This window comes from Macrotis lagotis, chromosome 1, assembly GCF_037893015.1.
Source record: "Macrotis lagotis isolate mMagLag1 chromosome 1, bilby.v1.9.chrom.fasta, whole genome shotgun sequence".
NCBI lineage: Eukaryota > Metazoa > Chordata > Mammalia > Peramelemorphia > Peramelidae > Macrotis > Macrotis lagotis.
This window is the reverse complement of record NC_133658.1, coordinates 108,873,257-108,893,584: the sequence shown is the minus strand read 5'-3', so window position 1 is coordinate 108,893,584 and position 20,328 is coordinate 108,873,257. Positions and strand designations below refer to the sequence as shown.

General features: G+C 35.6%; 1 protein-coding gene and 1 pseudogene across 1 annotated transcript in view; one reads left to right on the top strand and one right to left on the bottom strand.

Moving 5' to 3' along the window:
• ACYP2 (acylphosphatase 2) overlaps positions 1–20,328 on the bottom strand; it is a 228,501-nt gene that overhangs the window by 54,729 nt on the left and 153,444 nt on the right. The gene's annotated exons all lie outside the window — the stretch shown is intronic.
• On the top strand, positions 4,960–6,030 carry LOC141501843 (alpha-enolase pseudogene; annotated as a pseudogene).

The window sequence follows — 20,328 nt, the reverse complement described above, 5'->3', positions numbered from 1 at the left end:
ACCCATAGAAAGAGAAAGACATATACTGGGAAATTAAGTCCTCTCCTCTCTCCTGCTGAAAAGGGGGGAGTAAAAGAGGGAGAGTCCAGTCAACTCTGCTCTACATAACACTTACTATGTTAAACTTGTATTAATTTAATGACAGCAACAAAAGAAGATTATTTTGTCATTTTATGATTTTTTCCTAAGATTGGTGCAATATTATTTTATTGATCTGTGAGTGTTTGTGTGTGTAGGGATAACTTATAGGGATATAAAATGCTACCATTCTCATTTATTGAGAGTCACAACAAGAGAGGGGCAGACTAGAACTTTGCTCCAGGATACCAATATTTTGGGAAAGGGAGTGCTTCTTTCCCAGGGTGAATTAAGACAAGCAGTTTTGATTTGAAGACTTTCACTGAGGGGAACCCACTATTGCCCATTCCTATTTGAGTCAGCTCCAATTATAAGAACATTATAATTAACATTATAATCTAATATTAAGTCAAAATCTGTCTTTCAATTTCCAATTCTAAATTCTAGTTCTGTCCTCCAGATTCAAACAGAACAAGTCAAATTCTTCTTTATATTATAAGATCTTCCATTTATAGCTATAAGGGATCTCTGAGGTCAAATATTTAGTCCAGAGAGGTTGTGTCTAGCCCAAGATACTTGCTGCAAGTAGTAGAATTAAGATTGAAACCCAAGTTCTTTGAGTCCAAATAATCATTCTTCAGATACTTGAACATTTCTTTCATGTCTTTCTCTGCCCCAAGAATTCTTTTCTCCACACCAAATATCTTTAGTTCCTTTAACTGATCCCCCCACTAATCTGTGAAAACACAGGCAAATGTGATTGTTAATCACAAATGGGAATTTATCATCAAAGAGATAGTTTCCCATAAAAAGAGAAATAAAGTTTCAAAAAGCCAGTCAGCACTGCTTCATCAAGAACAAGTCAGGTCAGAATATTTATTCCTTATTTCCATTTTTTATAGGACTATTGAACTGGTAGATTGAGAAATGTTGCTTTTAACACAGCATTTGATAAAATATTTCATTAAGTTTTTGTGGAAAAGATGGAAGGATGTGCATTGGACAGTAATAAAACTAGATAAATTCAAAACTAATTTGTAGGGGCAGCTAGGTGGTACAGTATATAGATCACCGACCCTGGAGTAAGGAGTACCTGAGTTCAAATCCGGCCTTAATAATTAATAATTAAAATAATAAAAAATACTTAATAATTACCTAGCTGTGTGGCCTTGGGCAAACCCATTGCCTTGCAAAAAAATCTAAAAAAAAAATTGTAGGTTGAATTAAAAAAACAGTTGTGACAACAAGTCATATGAAAGATTGCTATAAATTGCTAATAAGAAGATAAATGACAATAAAAACAATTCTGAGATTTCATCTCATAAGAAGAAAAAAAAAGATTGAGTCTCCTCCATACTTCTGAAGAACCAGAAAAATTTACCTATTAATGATAACCATAAAAAAGACTGAGAAGGCAGGGGAAAAGGGAAAGGAGATAGAAAAGGCTCTGGTTATATTCTGGAGAGAAGTGCAAAAATGATTCCCATACCTCAGTAGTATGTAGGCATAGCAGTCTAGTTGCTTCTTCTCAATAGTGTCCTCCAGAGACATATTTACTACCCACAAAAAACTAGCAAATATCTTGTCATGGTCCACCCAAGTCATTAATTTCATTAGAGTATATGATATCTCTATGGTCACTGATAACTTTATTTGATGAGGCATTAGAAAAATTCTTATGATGATCCTGGCCTTTCATTGGCTAATTCAGTTCTTTGCAGACCCACACAGTCAAACCTATAATTACCACCTATGGATCAACTGTCTCGTTGGCCAAAGTTCTTACATGCCAATCATGTAGTTTATAGCTCATCATTGTTAGGAACCCCATTTATCAGGGTGCTTCCAGTTCTGTACTGATGGTCACCAAGGTACAACTGCATATACCTCTATCATAAAAGGAAGAACCTTCAGTAAATCTAGAAAATTAATCAATTTAAAAACATTTATGAAATGCCTATCATGTGCACCATCCTAAGCCCTGGGGATACACAACAGATGCTGACCTCAAGGTGTCTACATTCTAATGGGAGGGGTTACATCATGCAAATGCATGTTATACAAAGTAAGCCATATATAGGATAAATAGGAAATAATTAATAGAGGGAAGTCCTAGAATTAAGAGTAGTTAGGGTAGGTGTCCAATAATATATGGGACTTGAAGGAAGTCATGAAGGTCAGTAATCAAAGCAGAAGTGGGAGTGTTCCAATTCTGAGGGAGAGCCAGAGAAAATTCTCAAAGCTGAGAGAGGCAGTGTTTTGTCCATGGGACAGCCAGGAAGGTCAGTGGCACTGGACCAAGGTGTTCTTGTTGAGAAATAACATAAGAAGGCTGAAAAAGAGTGTTAGGCATTTAAAGGTCAAGCAGAGCATGTTGTATTTGAGCACCAAGGCAACAGGGAGCAGCTGGAATTTATTGATGGGGGTCAAGGGATGGGAGGAGGATAGGGTGTCACATGGTCACACCTGTGCTCTTGGAAAATCACTTTAATGGCTGAATGGAAGATGAATTGTAGTGGGAAAGACACGTGAGGCCACCATCAGGCTATTGCAATAATCCAGGCCTGAGGATTATTATTAATCCATGCCCCACTGCATGGTAGCAGTGTCAGAAGAGAGAAAGGGATATTTTCAAGAAATGCCGCAAAGGGAATCAATCAAAAGACCTTAGCAACAGACTGAAAATGATGGGTGAGAGATGGTAAAGAATCCAGAATGATTCCTAGGTTGTGAGTCTGAGAGACTGTGAGGATAGTGTTGTCCTTTACAGTAATAGAGAAGTGTGGGGGGTAAGTTCTGTTTTGAATGTATTGAGTTCAAGACATCTGAAAGGCAATTGAAGATGCAAGATTGGAGGTCTACAGAGAATATGAGGCAGGACAGATAAATCTGCTAATCATCAGCAAAGAGATGGTAATTAAATTGTATCACCAGATGAAGTAGTATAGAGGGAGAAGAGAAAAGGATATTGAAGGACATCTAAGGTTAGAAGGAATTATCTGGAATATGATCATGAAAAGGAGATAGGGAAGAAGTTATCAGATAGGAGAGACATCTGGTCTCTAGCATGAAAGCTACAGGAAGCAATCATAAAACTATTGACTTCCAAGAACTCATTAAGACCCATTATATACCTCATCTCACAGAAACAGAATTTGGGAGGCTAGCTACTCTAACCTTATATATATTTCTTCTGGTTAGCTACCACAGTGAGAACTAAATAGAAAGTGTTTCACTCCTGGAAGTGTTTGAGTATGTTTTCCTCAGGAGTCTTCCCTTAAAATACCCAAGAAAATCTAAGGCATTCATTTCCAGGGTGAACTAGAATTTTCTACTTAACCCACAGAAAGGATTCCCTATAAACTCCCTAACAAGATTTGAGTTACTGCCAAAACCAGGGACCTATATCCAACCATCAACTCACATAGGGCTCCCTTTCTTCTACCATATCCTTCCTCCACTAAATACTGACTTTAACCAGAAGGTATAAAAGTATAAAACAACCTTTCATTATGCCAAATATTCTGCATCAAAACTAACCTAGGCTAGTCCAGTGATTTAGGCTTGAGGGTTATAATGCAATGAAATATTTATAACCTTAAAGTGTAATAAACCTAACTTTAAGGATTAAAGGATTAAAAGAACACAACCTCAGATTTTAAAAGGATATTAAGTGCTATTTCCCTCTACCTTTCCTTTAGATCATGAATTCAGGAAGAGGTATCTCAGGTAGGCAGAACTGAGAAATAAACTCTCACACAGTTTTCTCCAGGCTAGGCCTCTTATATGCCAAAATATCTATTGTCCCTTTAACAGACTAGCTAAGTTTATGAGAAGTCAATGGAGGGTCATCTTATATATGAAATGCTGGCAGTGGCTACCCATAGAAAAAGAATGTAAAAACGGCTCTAGCTATGACCCGGTAGTGATGCAAACATCATCTTGCACAGTTTACTCACTCCCCCTTAGTCATGACCCCCAGCTTCCTATTTACTTTCCACATAGAATCAACCAAGCATAAGATCACAAAAGACTGAATCTATGTCTTATCAGGATTTAACCTGGAAAACTGGAGAATCAGGGGACACACAATAGCTGTCTCTAAAGGATTGTCATGTGGAAGGGGAAATACCTGTTTAAAAAATTACATTGATGGTGGATATGTGAGTTAGTTAAGTTCTTTTGCAAAAACAATCTTTTTTTTAAAGAAAGATTTTGTTTATTTTGAGTTTGACAGTTTTTTCCCCCATTCTTGCTTCCCTTCCCCCACCCCACAGAAGGCATTCTGTTAGTGTTTTCATTGGTTCCATGTTATACATTGATATCAGTTGAATGTAATGACAGTGAAATCATATCCTTAAGGAAGAAAAATAAAGTATGAGACAGTAAAATTACATAATAAGATAACAGAATATCAATTTGTCAAGTGGGAGTGGGGATGCGGAAGTCAGAGAACTATCAGAATTATTTACCTAAACTTTGAACAAAGACCAAAGACTATTACCATCAAATTAGGGAAAAAACAGAATATTAAGAAAAGTGGCTACCCCTCTTACCTCTGTTCTCTGAATCAGTGGAGCAATCCCCATCCAGAAACTCAGCATATTGATTATGAAGATCATTGCAAGAGAGATCTTTGACTCTTGTGGAAACCCCACTGTTGAAGTTGATCTCTGCACTTCAAAAGTTCTCTTCAGAGCTGCTGTGCCCAGTAGGGCTTCTACTGGCATCCATGAAACCCTGGAGCTCTGAGACAATGATGAGACCCACTATAGGGGGAAAGGTGTCTCAAAAGTAGTTGAGCACATCAATAAAACTATTGCCCCAATCCTGATTAGCAAGAAACCAAATGTTGTGGAGCAGAAGAAGATTGATAAATTGATGATAGAGATGGATGGCTCTGAATAAATCTAAATTTGGAGCAAATGCCAAATTGGGAGTGCCTCTGGATGTTTGTAAGGCTGGGGCTGCTGAGAAAGGTATCTCCTTGTTCCACCATATTGCTGACCTTGCAGGCAATGAAGAAGTCATCCTGCCAGTTCCAGCCTTCAGTTGATCAATGGTGGCTCCCATGCTGGTAACAAGCTAGCATTGCAGGAATTCATGATCCTCCCTGTTGAAGCAGCAAGCTTCAAGGAGGCTATGCGCATTGGAGCTGAGGTCTACCTCAACCTGAAGAAAGTGATTAAGAAAAAATATGGACAGGATGCCACCAATGTAGGAGATGAAGGTGACATTGCTCCTAACATCATGGAGAATAAAGAAGCTCTGGAGCTGCTGAAGGAAGTGATTGGCAAGGCCAGCTATACTGACAAGGTTATAATTGGCATGGATGTTGCTGCCTCTGAATTCTTCCAGTCTGGGAAATATGACTTGGACTTCAAGTCTCCTGATGATTCCAACAGACACATCTCACCTGCTGAGTTTGGGGACCTCCATAAGAGCTTCATCAGGGACTATCCAATGGTATCTATTGAAGATCCCTTTGACCAGGATGACTGGGCAGCTTGGAAGAATTTTACTGAAAATGTAGACATCCAAGTTGTAGGGAATGATCTCACAGTAACCAATCCCAAGCATATTGAAAAGGCTGTGAATGAGAAAGCTTTCAACTGCCTCTTGCTCAAAGTGAACCAGACTGGCTCCATGACTGAATCTCTCCAGGCGTGCAAGTTGGCCCAGTCCAATGGGTGGGGAGTAATGGTTTCCCCTCATTCTGGGGAGACTGAAGATACCTTCATTGCAGACCTGGTGATGGGTCTCTGTACTGAGAAGATCAAGACTGGGGCTCCCTGCCAATCTGAGCAAATGGCCATGTTTAACCAACTTCTCAGAATTGAGGAAGAGCTGGGCAACAAGGCTAAATTTGCTGGAAGGAACTTCAGAAACCCTCAGGTCAAGTAAGCTCCATGGCCATGAAGCCTCAGAGTTAGTTGGTGACAGTCAACTCTGTAGAAGTCCTTCTCCAAAGAATGGGCAGCACTAAGTAGTAGACCAGTTTTGTTTTGGGGATGGGGGCCTCTGCTACTTAACTCCACCCCTCTTTCTTCCACCTTTTTGTGTTGTTCTCACTGCTTCATTAGAACTGTCTTAGCAGAGACTGTACCTGATCATTGGTCCTTTATTGGAAGACCTTATCATCTTGTGACTGGGCTAGAATCTGTTCTCACCCCCACCCCCAGTGTTGATGTGCAGAGCCATATACTTGTGATGCAGCCCCAACAAGCCCACCAGCCAAAACTTTTAGTGACTTCTATGTGTAGAATAAAAGTATTCAGTAATCCATGGGAAAAAAAGAAAAGAGACCATGTGCATAAATTTTTTACAGCAGTAAACAGGCCAACCTGATAGAATCATGTAGAAAAAAAGAGCAAAAAATGGGCTGATCATGGAGTGAGAACCTCTTTCAATATGCTTCTATGGTGGAGGAAAAAGGGTAATATTTGAGGAGCAGTTAACACCTGGTGTGAGGTAGAATCAACTGCATCTGCCTCAGTTGACAAGGTCATATTTGAACTCAGGTCCAGCTATGACTCAGTAGTGATGCAAACATCATCTTGCACAGTTTACTCACTCCCCCTTAGTCATGGCCCCCAGCTTCCTATTTAGTGGAAGGATGAGTTAGGTGGATGAGCAGCTACTGTTAAGTTCAAAGTGGCTTAGGATTCAAAAGGACATAGAGAAAAACACAGGGATACATAGAGGGGTTTATTTTCAGACTTAGTGCCCAATTAGGTTTACAAAAGCCAAGACAGAAGGAAAAGTACTTTAGCAGTACAAAAAAACATTACAAGATTTGTTTCCAATACAAAATGATTACAATATTTCCCTGTGCCCAGAGCTCCTCTGCTTTAATATGAAACAAATTATTCTGAAAACTTTGAGATCCCTTCAGAATAGGGGTCAATCTAGTTATATAAGTGCTTACTTCATCTAGAAGCTGTTTACCATTCATGGTGGCAGTTTTGAAGTCTGCAGAATCTTAAAATTCGGAAGCTGGAGAGGACTTGAGAACACAGCTTCTTAAATATTTTGTGACATGAAACTTACTGCAGTATAAGGAAATCTATGGAATATTTTCTCATTTTAAAAATGCATAAAATAAAATTTTTAGGTTTAAAAAGAAAGCCAATTACTTTAAAACACAGTTATCAAACATTTAAAGCAAAATAAAAAATATATCTAAATTCATGGATACCAGATTAAGGACTCCTGATTTAAGAGATTATCTAGTACAATCTCTCAATTTTAAAGATAAATTCAAACATTTGATACTAAGATATTAAATAACTTGCTCTAGATCATTCAACTATTTAATAGCAACTGCAGAACAATTCTCCTTTCTTCTAGTTCAGAGCTCTTTCCATTCTCTGTTCATGGCATGGTGGAGTTAAAAGGAACCTTAAGAAATCATTTGATCCACTCTACCTCCTTTGGGTAGGTGAACACTTAAAACATCCAAAAGAGAGAGCTCATTTAATCTTGAAAAGAATGTTCCAAAGGAAATAAAAAATCTTATTTGATTTGTAAACCATTTTATTCCATCTTTTCTACTGTAACCAATATTACCTTTGATTGTCCTAACTATCCTTTGAGTAATTTGCCATTTCTTTCTCCAGCATTCCTTGCAGATAAAACTGAGGCAAATGGGATTAAGTAATTTACTCAGGGGCACACAGCTAGGATATGTCTGAGGCCAGATTTAAATACAGGTCTTCTTAACTCTAGGTCTATATCTACTGTATCACCTCTCTGGCTGAAATATAACTTAATCATACCCTAAACTTAAATTTTCATGGAATTTAACATGAAATCTCAATATCAACCTAGGGTTGATGCCAGGGTTTCTTTTTACAGCAATGTACAGTTTATATATAAATATACAAATACTTACATATTTCAGGTATAATTGAGTCTGTAGGAGTAAATTGGAACACATAAATAGGGCAGGAAATCGGGTGAAAATGGGAAGGATAAGACAAAGCTGAAAGAGGTCAGGTACTAGATTCAGAAGCAATTCAGACCTGGGGAATTGCCTGTAATAAAATGATTTAGGCAGAGTTTCGGACTAGGCAGTTGAGAGTCAGAGTGCACATATGTACCATAGATCAGAGCAAGGCTGAAATTAGAGAGATATCTAAGGGCAATGAAAGATGGGTAGTCCAAGTAGATCATCAAGAACTCAGGAATCCATAGGAGCAAACAGGTAGTTTAAAGTTGGTGAGGGTTCAAAACCCTAGATAAGTAATCTGGGCAAAAGAGATGAGGGCCAGGAATCTATAAAGCTATATTGTATCTGAAAACTAGACAGTCAATTCAGGTATCAGAGAAGTCAAAACGCAGAGAATTCAAGAAGCAAAGGATGGAGTCAGAAAGTCAGGTTAGAGAATGACCCTAGGCATAAAGAACAGGAAGATCTTGGTAATTGAAGGCAAGTTATTACAGTTAAAGGAGTTTCTCAACTATTTCCTGACAAAGCAGAAATAAATCCCAGGGCAGCATAGAGTATCAAAAGATAAGTTAACACAGCTGACTGGTGGGTAGAGAAAAGAGTTGATCCTGACAAGTGGCATTGAACCTATATTTACTGTTGAAAAGTTGCATGGAAATGGAATTTTCACAAACAAAATTTTGAATGTTATGAGGAAAACTTTATTTTTAATATTCTATGGTGAATATACTTTTAATATAAATAATTGGCTCTCTCAATATATTTGGTAAGCTTGGACTTTATTATAAGATTTTCTCTAAAGTAGGACCACTTGTACTTTTTGAATTTTAAAAATATTAAAAAATGATCCATGTTGGGGCAGCTAGATGGCATAGCAGATAGAACACTGGCCCTGGAGTAAGTAGGACCTGAGTTCAAATATGACCTCAGACACTAAGTAATAATTGCCTAGCTGTGTGACCTTGGGCATGTCACTTAACCCTATTGCCTTGCCAAAAAAACAAGATCCATGTTGAAATTCTCTTTCTATGTATTTTATATTCATGTTTTGCTTTTATTTTACTTTATTTCTTTTCAAGTTTCTCTGCCTCCAATGAAATCTTCTCCTGGTTGGTGTTTCAATTGGTATGTAAATCTTTCTGCTTTAAGTGTGGGCCTAATCAAACTACCAAATAACTTCTTTACTGAGCTAAAAAAATAGTAACAAAATTCATTTGGAGCAAAAAAAGGGAAAGAATAGCAAGGGAATTGATGGAAAAAAATGTAAAGGAACGTGGCCTAGCTCTACCAGATCTCAAACTATACTATAAAGGAGCAGTCATTGAACTTATCTGGTATAAGAAATAGAGTAATGGATCAGTGGATTAGGATAGGTTCAAAAGAAATCGCAGTACATGACTACAGCAATCTACTGTTTGACAAACTCAAAGACATTAGCATCTAGGATAAGAGCTCACTATTTGACAAGCATGATTGGGAAAAGTAGAAAATAGTATGGCAAAAACTAGGCATAGATCCACATCTCACACCCTATACCAAAATAAGGTCAAAATGGGAACAGGATTTAGAAATAATGAATGACACCATAGAAAAATTAATAGACTAAGAAATTAACAGACCAAGACTATCTGTCAAATCTATGGAAAGGGGATAAAGTTATGACCAAACAAGAATTAGAGTACATTAAAAATTCAAAAGGAATGATTATGCTAAATTACATTCAAAAAGGTTTTTCACTAATAAAATCAATGCTGCCAAAATTAGAAGGAAAGCAGAGAGCTGGGGAAAAAAATCTTCACAGCTAGGAGTTCTGACAAAGGTCTCATTTCTAAAATATATATATAGAGAATTGCATCAAATTTGTAAGGTTACAAGTCATCCCCCAATTGATAAATGGTCAAAGGATATGAATAGACAATTTTCAAATGAAGAAATTAAAGCTATATACAATCATATAAAAATGTTCCCAATTATTACTGATAAGAGAAATGCAAATTAAAACAACAATGAAGTATCATTTCACACTTATCAGATTGGCTAAGATGAGGAAACAGGGAAAATGATCAATGTGGGAGAGGTTGTAGTAGGATTGGGACATTGGTGCATTGCTGATGGAGTTGTAAATGGATCCAACCATTCTGGAGAGCAATATGGAACTATGCCCAATGTGTAATAAAACTGATCATATACCCTTTGACCCAGCAATTCCAATTCTAGGCCTTTATCCAGAAGAAATTTTAAAAAATAGGACAAATTCCCATTCCAAATGGGATTCCAAAATATTCATAGCAGCTCTTTTTGTAGTGGCAAAGAATTTGAAATTGATGGGATGTCCATCAATTGGGGAATGGCTAAACAAGTTTGGTACATGAATGCTATGGAATATTGTCGATGTATAAGAAACCATAAATGGCTGGACTCTAGAGAAGCATGGAATGAGTTACAGGATCTGATGCTGAGCGAAGGGTGCAGAACCAAGAGAACATTCTACATATTAACAACAAAATCATGAGATGATCAACCTTGATGGAAGCAGCTCCTCTCGGCAGTTCAGAAACCAACTATGGACAATGTTATCCCCATCCAGAGGAAGAAAAACCAAAAAAACCCTTCAGGATCTGATGAATACTTCATAAAAAAATATCTCTTTCCCTTAATCCTAATTCCTCACACTGAAAATGACTAATCTGTAAACATGTTTATCAAAATATGTATGTAAAAGGCTAACCTGAATGTTCACCATGGAGGGGGAGGGAAATAGGAAGGGAGGGTGGAAGGAAATTTTGTAATTTAAAAATATACATGTGCATATGGATGAAAAAAAGTCCCCACTGAGGGACTGTCATATCAGAATCAGTTTAGCTAAGTTTGGAAAAGCTCATTACCAAAAGGTTGTCTCCAGCCTGAATTTTTTTTTTTGGCCTCTGCAGTTCATGAAGACCATCTTAAAAAGTGTAGAGAGAATGTAATCTGCAAAAATATAAGCCATATTCACAATGATGGTTTCATGGGTATTTCTAAAGTTGAGGAATAACTATGATATAGCCATAACGATACTTCATTAGTATCAATGACTTCACTAGAATTGAAATTCTTGCATTACTGTTAACAGGGTCCATTTAGGTCAATTAAAAACCAAGCATATGTTAAGTGGCTACTAAGGAAATAGTACCTGCCCTCAAAAGGCTGACATTCTATTGATTTGTCAACACCCACAGCAATTCCATAAATAATGAATAAATAAGTAATTATTTATAAGACTTTATCTTTTAGACAATGAATTTTCTGATATCTAATCAGGTCTATACTCTAAACTTTTCCATACTGATTACATTAATAAGATTAAATTATACAGTTAAATTAGATATTGAACTTATTTAGCTTAAAGAAAAGAAAGCAGGTTGGAGATAGGAGGAATCATGAGTGTGATAGACTCAGTTTTAAAGTATATCAAAGAGTATAGATCATATCAAATGAATGACAGTGGACAACTTTTCATTGCGAGTAGGACAAAATTCTTCAGCAAAAGTGATTTAGGTGAGTTTTAAAGATAAACATGCGAAATATTTTAAGTTATTAGAATAAATCCTAATTATCAATAAGAGTTTTATGATGAAGGAAAAAATAGTTAACATTCAGAATGAAGTTTTGTGTGGAGGCAGGGAGACAGAGTCAATGATCTCTCTTTTTTTTAATAATAGGTACTAAGGTACTTAAGCAACCTCATTTTGATGTTCTACTTAACTCAAAAATTTCAAATTGAGCATAAACAACTTGTAACAGTTATTTTTTCATGTTTTTCAAAACTGAATAGAATTGAACATTTCAATTACAAAAGGAGACAGGAAGTAATTATCTTTGGTTAATTAGAAACATATTTCTCATATGAACTTTTAAGTCAACCACCGCCACCAAAAAGAATCTTTCTCAATCAGCATCCATTTTAATTATAATGCCTGATTCTTAATTATCAAGGCTAACATTGAATGGTAGTTATTTATATAAATTATAAAAAGTGTATCACCCCAAACACGAAGCATATAACAGAAACAGGGTTCAAAGAAAACACATCACATTTTTGGCAACCAAAATAATAATATACCTGGCAACATCCTGATATGGCCCCCTTTTAATGGTGCATTTCTATTGTCTTCTCTGCCTCAGTTTCCTCATAATTAAAGGGAAGAGGAACCAGATAATCTGGTTCATTTCAGTTCTAAATTTTACCCTTCTGAGCCAGGCACTGGTCTTGCAGTCAGGAAGATTTGATTTCAATGTTCTTTCTCAGACATCTTTAGTTAAGCTATCACAATCAATTCATTTAACTTCATCATACTTGCTATTTCATGTATAAAATGAAGGGACTGAATCTGATAAGCTCTAAGCTTATCGATAACCTTCTATCTCTAAATCTATGAATCTTTAAATTAGGGGACTTTCCTTTTAATTTAGCAACTAACTCTTTTGACTGAAGGAGGGATCGTGTATTCCCCAAGACATCTTCTGATGCCATTTAAGCCAACACAAATCTCTTTTAGGGCAGGAGGTTGGATATATAATTAATGATTTCTTATGGTTTCACAAGAATTATACCAGTCTAGAAGTCAAATCAATATTCAATAGTCTGCATTTAGTTGCCTTTGCTGTGTTCATTCCTTCCTCCTGTCTCCCATCAAGTTCTTTAAGCATATCACATTAATTCATTCATTTTCACAATAATCTTATGGCTAAAATATGTCATATTACCATCATTATTATTTACCAATAAAAATGAGACAAAAAGATGAATGACTGGTAATTTTTATCATTACCAATATAGTAAAATGTTTACCTCCCCCTTCCCAAGACTGTCACAGTTGGAACTGAAAAACATATTAAAGATCATCTAGTATAGTCACCCAACTTTATAAATGAGGACATTGAGGATTAGAGCATTGGAATGATTTGGCCAAGCTCACATGAATCTTAACAAAACCAGGATCCTGTAACAACCCAGGTCTTTGACTCCAAATCCAGATATCTTTCTAGTATTCCCTTAAATCAGAATTGTCTAATTTCCCAGTATAAATCATTATTTGCACTCAAAGAGTATTAATTTTCATGGTTACTTTAGAGGTTTTCTAACAACTTGCTATTGTCAATTTTCATGTACTTTTTCCTAACAGATAATGGAAGTTACTGTAAAAGACTTGTTTATCATTTAAAGGCTCCTCCTTTAAAAATTCTTTTTTGTAAACAGTTTAATGAAGAAGAAAAGAAGAGAAATTTGACATGCTCTCTTTATCTGCTAGTAATCTTTTTGGCCTTTATAAATTAATGTGCAGTATTAAGTTTTTCAGCTTGCCTAGATTGATGGACAGGGTTCCAGGGGCAAAAGTTTTGCATGTTAATCATCAATGTTGCTGAAGAAGTTGCCAGTGACAGATTCATTTTGAAACCTAATGATAATATTTAAGGATTCAAAGTTTAGCAATATTCTATATTTCAGAGATTATCTTCTTTTAATTTATACTTGACTTTTTTGAACTCCATCATTTTCTATGTATATGTATACAAAATATTTAAACATTTTAGTTTTGAATTTTACATATATTTGTGATTAAATTGCTTTTTCTCCATTGTGACACCTGAATTAAATGGAATGTTCTGGTTCCATAAGAAATATTAACTATGAAGAATATAAATAATTATGGTAAAACATATATGAACTAATGAAAAGGGAAGTAAGAAGAACCAGGAAAAAAATACAACACAATGACTACAATAAGGTAAATAGAAAGGAAAATAAAAGAAGTGGAACGATGTATATGATTAACAAGCTTGGAAATCCAAAGAAGAGATATGAAAATGTACCTCACTCCCTTCTTTTCAGTAGGACATGACTAAAGAATTTGGTTCACTGCATACACTAACTTGGCTGATGTATTGCTTATTTTGCAGAACTGTTTCTCTAGCTCTCTTTCATTCTTTGTTATAAAAGATGACTCTCTGGGGAGAGGTAGAGAAGGGATTTATTTGGAAATAAAAGTCATGTAAAAACAAACTATACCAATAAAAATAAATTCTCTCCAGATTCTTTTTGGTCCCTCCCTCTCCCTATGATTCTGTCAAAGGGAGATTTAATTGTTTCAGATACTACGAGCCCTACTTGTACCTTCTGAATTAAAACCCAGGTTATTTGAAGATCTTAAAGTTAAACTATTTATTCTGATCTGTTTAATGGATTTTGGTTCACTCTCTCTCTCTCTCTCTCTCTCTCTCTCTCTCTCTCTGTGTGTGTGTGTGTGTGTGTAGAAATTGCATATTGCTTTTCATTGAATTGATTGATGAATTAAAAAGATGCATTCAATCCAACAGTCTTCATGAGTATTTTCTATATGCAAAGCACTGTTTAAAGTGGCATGTTAAATAAAATAAAAGGAAAAAATGGTCCCTTTTTTAAGGGTTTTTTTCTTAAGGCAAATGGGGTTAAGTGGCTTGCCCAAGGCCACACAGCTAGGCAATTATTAAGTGTCTGAGGTCAGATTTGAACCCAGGTACTCCTGACTCCAGGGCTGGTGCTTTATCCACTGTGCCACCTAGCTGCCCAAAATAACTGCCATTTTTTTTTGTTTTTAGGTTTTTGCAAGGCAAATGGGGTTAAATGGCTTGCCCAAGGCCACCCAGCTAGGTAATTATTAAGTGTCTGAGACCGGATTTGAACCCAGGTACTCCTGACTCCAAAGCCAGTGCTTTATCCACTACACCATCTAGTGGCCCAAAATAGTCCCTTTTCTCAAATAAGTACAGTACACACAAAAAGAGGGGACTGCAACTATGGCATGTGCATTGGAGAATACCTGAAACCAGGTGCTAAACCACTCTTCAAGCACCACCCATGTTCCTCCCACCATGGAAATGTATTTGAGCAAAGAACTGCCCAGGTGGGAGTCTCTTTCTGGGCTGCTTCCTGTTTCTTCTTCTCTTCCTGAATCCACATATTCTGGCCCCATGTTTTTGGACCAGTATGGCCCCAGCTCCATGGGGCTAGAACTATGTTGATTTAAATTTTTTTTCTTTTCCCTTTTTCCTTTTAACTTGACTACTCATCTGTTTTCCTAGCTAGTAATATCTCTTTAAAATGCCTATCCCCTTTGCTATTCACTCTCTTTTTGCTTAATTTCATTATTTTCTTAAGAAACTACTATCTCTTTAGAAACTAGTATCACCATTAAAAAATTCATTATCTAGCTGCTTTTCCAAAGTGAACCTGTATAATAGTTTCTGGTCTTTTGTAGGAACCTGTGAACTTTTGCAGTAATCTATGAATTAAAGTCCAAGCTTGTCTTACCTCCCCGAGTCAGAGATTGGTGAGTTTTTCACAAAGTAATCCCATATAGATTGATTTTTAAGTCCTCCTTTCTCCAAAGTCCATTTTCTCCCATCTTCATGATGACCATATGAATAGCCAGTTAGTTATACATATGGCTGAATTAAATTTTCTTTTCTTTTTTTAGGTTTTTGCAAGGCAATGTGGTTAATTGGCTTGCTCAAGGCCACACAGCTGGGTAATTAATAAGTGTCTGAGGCTGGATTTGAACTCAGGTACTCCTGACTCCAGGACCTCTATCCATTGTACCACCTAACTGCCCCTAAATTACCTTTTAAAAAAATTTTCTTGATCTTTTTTTGCATCATTGTCATTTCTTCACAATCCACAATCCCAAATAGCATCCTCCACGATAACACAGAAATACAAAAATACAAAACAAACATTTTAATCAAAAAGAAGAAAAAATTCACCAGTTTTTGTTCTTGTCACTTGAAAGGAGAGAGCAAGTTTTCTCACTGGCCAAACATCAGCACCAAATCCAGGGCTTTTATTGTTGTTATTGCTGCTGACAGATATACAGAATAAAGGTAGGGATGGTGAACTGGGGATTGGAATAAAATAGGCTTGCCACCTTTGATTAGCTTTTATTCTGACCTAGATTCAATTGAGCGGATCTTGCAAAATGCTTCCTTTTTCTGCCTCAAAGAAAAATTCTTGTATTTATATATATTTATTTTATATATCTTTCAATCATATATATGCATATATCTATATATATTTAGACAGATAGATAGATGGATAGATATAATATTGCCAGTATAATGCAAGCTCCATGAGGGCAGCAACTATTTTATTTTTATCTTTGTTTCTTTGGCCTCTAGTGGAGTAAAAAGTAGGCACTTAATAAATATTCATTAATCAACTTGACTGAAGCTTTAAAGGACCAGATTCTATACAGGTCCTGTGAAATTTCCTTGGAAAAACACCATGAATTGAAGGCACAAAATCTTCCAAAATGGTTGATCTGAAAATGTAGAGTTTCTAAGGCTATGGTAGAGAATTGTCTCAAACAACAGATGGTTCAGAGAATTGCCTCAGAGAACAGTTCACAGGATGGTTCAAATAAAAGATAATTTTAGTTTGGGTGTACCCTGTTGGGTTTTTTTTGAGGTCCTAAAATGAAAGGAGGAATTAATCAGCTCATCATAGTCAGTCTAACTCTACCAGAAAGAGATTTTTTAGTAGATAGAACTTAAGATGGCCAAGAGATGCCACTGACAAGATAAAGCTAAGAAGCAATAACAAAAGAACTGCTTCAGAATCATGAGCTCAGGAGACACTTTATAACAAAAATAAGATCAATAAATAATAAAAGATTTCATTTAAATGGTGTGAGGAATGAGTCTCTCTCTCTCTCTCTCTCATATTTAATAACTAATTGTTGTATTAGACCCAGGATTTTACATCTTTTCTACATTCTCATTCAGAAACCAACCAGTGTGAGAAATCTCTCAAAGATTTATCCTGGCTAAGATCTAATCAGACAGTAAAAGAAATTCTAAGTTTGGACTAATGGGTGCATTCATGCTCATTTTGTTTCCACAGACAGGTCTGGGAAATATTGATTTTCCCTTTTGTCAGGCAGCTGGTATGGAAATTGATGTCTCATGAAATTGATGTTTGGGTGAAACAAGTCACATATCCCAATACCCTTCTGGTAATATAACTCAGTCTCTCACTGTAATAATCATTTGTTTTCTCACTAATTATTAACCCATCAGAGTTGATTGCCACCCTTTAGGTACACTTACTCTTCGAAAGGTATATAAACTGCCATGAAAAGTCTTTTGTTTAAGAGACATGTTTAAATGACCATCCCTTTGTTAATAAGTGTGATGACCTTATTAATAAAATGATTAAATTGCTCAGAAACCATGTCTCTTGAACTTTTTATTCATCATAATAGTTTTTAAGGTTTGCCAAGTACTTTACAAATGTCTCATTTTATGAGATCAATGCCCAACAACAACAGTGCACAACAACCAGCAAGAGACAGAAGTAATGAAACCTAGCAGAGATGGAGTACCCAGGAGCTCAGCAGAACAAAATAGTGCGGTGATTGCATCAGAGGGTAGTGAATTGCCAAGATCATGTGTGTGTCTTTCACACATTTGTATTTGATATACTGGTTCTTGCCACATGTTTGGAATTTAAATCTTTATTCTTCCAGTTTCTAGCACTTTCAAAAAGTGAGTCATCCTCTCTAGTTCTGTGTTTCTTTATTTTTAAAGTTGGGGGGGGAGTAGATGGCTAAGGACACTTTTTAATCTAGAGCCATCATTCTGTGTTCTCTGCATGAATGCCCTTCTATAAGTATTCTAATATGTACACTCTTCCCACTGATAGTATGCTGACTCATAGAAGAGAATGTCACAGCTTTATGGGGATATGTTCTATTGCTCCTTTTAAAAACTATGCTATTTTAGAAAATTCCTATGGTTTGAATGACTTGTATCCTTAGGCTGAGTAATAAAAGTAATATATTTGAATGGCTTAAGAGCTATGGTTTTGAGTTGACACAAATAAAGTAACTTAAATCTGAGATAGCTCTTCTGAGGTATCCATTTTTATTAGATAAAGCACCTCTATGTGAAAGTGTTTTGGGGCTACCTACTAAAATAGGCTATTGACAAAGACTTTCCAAAAACAAAGATTTCCAAAAAAAAATTGTATTTGGCAAGTAAAAATTCTGAACATTTCAATCTAGTTCAGAAAGCATATCTACTTTAAAGAAGACAAAAAAGGCAAAGAAGAGTTCAGTCAAAAGACTTGTTATTTTGAAGATGTGCTATGGTAGAAAAGGGCTGGCCATGTAAAAATTGGATTAAACAAAGCATAGTTATAACATAAATCCATATACAAATTGACCTTCTTCCTAAAGATAACAATCAATTATCCAAGGGCAGATCAGCAAGCTTGCAATATTTACAACAAACTTACTGCCAAAGCTGGCTTTGTTTTGTTTCACCGCTTCCTCACTGTGCCATCTTGACCACTATCAGAGTTGTTCAGAGATCTATTAATTAGAGTTTATAACAGTTTGTTTCAAAGTCAAATTTCCTCTAGCATTGAAATAAAATTGACACATGACTGATTTGAGTGTTTAGCTATGGAGGTATAAATGAGGTTTTGTATTAGTCATACATTTGTTTCTAAGGTTACTCTACCTTTCAGTTTTTCTTTCTTTCTTTCTCTAGCTCCCACAAAGCTTAAATTTTTTTTGGATAATTAAGAGTTAATTGTATTTTTAAACCATATCTCTGGTAAGTCCTTTAGAAGATTACAGTACTAATGACAACAGTGTCTCTTGTAAAAATGTAACAGTGCTTTGCCTTGTTTCTGAAGCACAATTTTTCCCCCATTTCTTTAGAAAGTATTTAAGAAAATAGGAATTAAATGTTGAAAACACTAATTTTTTTAAACAAAGAATATATAATAGATATCATTAAGTCACTCTGCCTTTGAAAATAAGACAAGCTGCTGCTTGGTTTTATGCACTATTATTTACAATCAATGGTATTTTAAAATGTGACTTTTGAAATAGCTTCTACTCTAGATAGACCACATAGTACTGGTCCATAAAAACTCTCCTTTTACCTAATCATTACAGAACAGTAAAGGTAAAACGACAAATTCTTGAAGCTCAGTAAAAAATAGTCTTAGCAAAAATAGATGCATGACTAATACTAGTGAGTCCTTGAATAGAAACATGGGAAAGATTTGATTCATGCCAGTCATTAAATGGAGGTATCATCAGCATGGGACAATGGAAGAGACAATGGAGAACTTTTCAATTCCTGCTCTGCCACTCCTTAGGTATATATTTGTGATTTTGGTTAAAGGAAGAAAAGGAGAGTTGGATAATATATTTTCTTCTAGATAAAAAACTGCCATGATTCTATGATTTTTAAATATGCAAAAATTATATGTTTAATAAAATAAATTTGCCTAAAGGAAATGATTCATTCTTTTTCCAATGACAATCTGACTCACCAACCTTCAAAAAATAAAATAATCATCAATTTTCTAAAAATTCTGTAAAACAAATCTCTATGTGGGCACTGGCAGTTTTCTTTCGATCTCTTATAGAGGGCTGGACTTTGTTTCAGGAACACCTGGGTTCTAATTCTTACTTCAGCACTTATTAAACCATACTGGGCAAATCATTTAATCTCCAAAAACCTCAGGCAACTTCTTGGGATTTATCTACTAAGTTAGAGGTTCCCAAAATTTCTCAGTTCATGGTGCCCCTTAATTCAATCATGGAACCCCTAAAACAAAACAAACAATCTGACAGTTCCATTTAGTAAGTAGTTATGTCCATGTCTTAATATGTCCTAACAATTTGGGAACTGTCTAAAACCTAAATTGAAAAAAAAATTTACATTCATATCTATGTTCTAGTCTATTGTTTTCTTTTATATTTTCTCTTATTTCATGCAAACTGCCTTTTTTTTTACAGTGTAATATGGATGTGTAAAAAAATGTATCCTTAGGAAAACAACTACAATTTATTATTAAAAAAAAAACCCAAGGGTCAGCTAGGTGCTGCAGTGATAGCTCACTGGCCCTGGAGTCAATAGGGCCTGAATTCAAATACAACCTCAGACACTTGACCCTTACTAGCTATGTGACCCTGGGCAAGTCATTTAACCCTGATTGCCTTGCCAAAAAAACTGAGGAAAAATATATATGCATGCATATACATACATATATATGAATATTTATATATGTACTAGGTAATGATTATATAAATTATATGTGTATACTTTATAATATTTTTATTTCATTCTAAAATAATCACAATTATATACTAAAGCAATGTGTGCACCTCTTCAATACTGGACAGTTCCTCACAATTTGCAATTAGGTTGGATGCTTCAACTCTCATTTCCTGTTTCAGGTTGATTTTTGTATAAAACTTGCT